This window comes from Galeopterus variegatus, unplaced genomic scaffold (genome assembly GCF_000696425.1).
Source record: "Galeopterus variegatus unplaced genomic scaffold, G_variegatus-3.0.2 Scaffold461, whole genome shotgun sequence".
Classification (NCBI taxonomy): Eukaryota; Metazoa; Chordata; class Mammalia; order Dermoptera; family Cynocephalidae; genus Galeopterus; species Galeopterus variegatus.
In genome coordinates, this window is record NW_007726572.1 from 267,357 (window position 1) to 268,967 (window position 1,611).

Below are 1,611 nucleotides of genomic sequence, written 5' to 3' on the forward strand. Positions count from 1 at the left end.
GGGGCCCGAAAGATTTGCTGTTTTTGTACACCCAGCATCTATCTTTTTTCTTGCGGTAGATGGTATCACCATATCTTCCTTGCCCTCTCCCCCTCCTGTTGACTTTAGACGTGGCCATATGACATATGATTTGCTTTCCCCATGGAATACGCATAGACGTGAGAGTGTGCTAGTCTAAGCAGAAGTTTTAAGAGACATCATACATTTCTACTCACTCTTCTTGATCTCCTGCTCTTTTTGAGCATCACATGTCCCAAGTAGCGTCTGTTCCTTAAGCCTGGGTCCCAGAATGAGAAGACATGTGAAGAAAACCCACACTCTGCCCGCAGACTGGGGCCCAGCCCAGCCAGTGCAGACTCACTTGCTGCTATAAGCTACTAAGTGTAGGCGTGGTTTGTTGCACGGTGTTATCCCAGCATCAGCTGACTAACACACCCTTCTTTTGGAACCAGGGCTTGGATTTTCTTTTGGAGACCCAGCCCTCTTTCACTCTTCATCCGTACGGTTTCGTTGGGCTGACTCTCGTCCACCCTGCCCTGTGCATGCTCNCGGCCAGCCCCGGGCGCACAGCCGCGGCCGGGGAGCGCGGCGCGGGGCGGAAAAGCCTGTTTACACAGACTGCACACCGCCTGGGGAATAATGCAGTAAAGGAAGTGAGCCGGCTCGGCCCGACTGCTCCAACTTCCTGCTCTCACACACACCAGAGGGAAAAAAAAAAAAAAAAGAGGATCGAGAGAAAGAAAAAAAAAGGGGGAAAAATCAGGATCTCATTACAAGAGCAACAGACCGTCTGCAGACGCCTGTCAGCATGGAAAGTCGGGGGCTTTCGCCCGGGTCCTCCTAGAAATCCCCCCGAAGAAGGCTCTTGAAAGCTCCCCCACATCTGGGTAGGTAGCCGGGCTTCTGCCTGTTGCTCGGACTCTTGCAAAGTTGCCTTTGGGGTGCTGTTTTCTTTTCTTTTCTTTAGCTTGGTGGGGGTGGGGCGGTGGGCGCTGCGNCTGGACGGAGGAGGGGGCGCCGGGAGCTCGCGGAGGGCACCGCTACGGCTGGCCGGGGGAGCGAGGGGAGCAGGGGACGCGAGTCTAAGTGTCTCTGGGAAGAACGAACGGTGATCGGAGCAGGCTGCGTGCCCGGAGGCTGGACCGCCGCTGACCTTCCAGCTGGGGCTGCAGTCGGTCTCCCCTCGGGGTGGCCAGAGGCCACTGGTGCTCGGATCCAGGGAGGGAGACAGGGATGGAGCGGGAAGTGGAGGGCATGGGCTGCGCAGATGTGAGGCAGGGGGCTGCGCCCACGCTCGCGCGGCAGGTGACCCCCGCCCAGGTCATTTAAAAGCCGGTGGAGTCTTTACTGGGCACGGTTTTGGGGAATGATCTTGACGCCCCCAGTTCATTCGTTTCCACTGAATGTTGTTGGCCTCTAATGCTACTGTAACTTTTGGGGAGAGAGACTAAAATTTTGGAGGAGGGGTTTAAAAGGAAAAATCGAAGGTCTCGGTTTTGTTTCTGAACCGAATCATCCTGGGGACAAGCTGCGGTGGAGGTGGGAGCAAGAAATGTTATTTCAGAAACTGCAAAGGGGGCTTTTTAGAAAAAAAAAAAAAAAAAAAAAAAG

At 54.7% G+C, this 1,611-nt stretch overlaps 1 protein-coding gene across 1 annotated transcript in view; it reads left to right on the forward strand.

Moving 5' to 3' along the window:
* The first annotated feature begins 549 nt into the window (after nt 1-549).
* Nucleotides 550-1,611, forward strand: part of ELK3 (ELK3, ETS-domain protein (SRF accessory protein 2)) — a 71,075-nt gene continuing 70,013 nt past the window's right edge. Inside the window, exon 1 of the mRNA XM_008569060.1 lies at nt 550-887. The gene's annotated coding sequence lies outside the window, so the exon portion shown is untranslated. The remainder of the gene's footprint in view (nt 888-1,611) is intronic.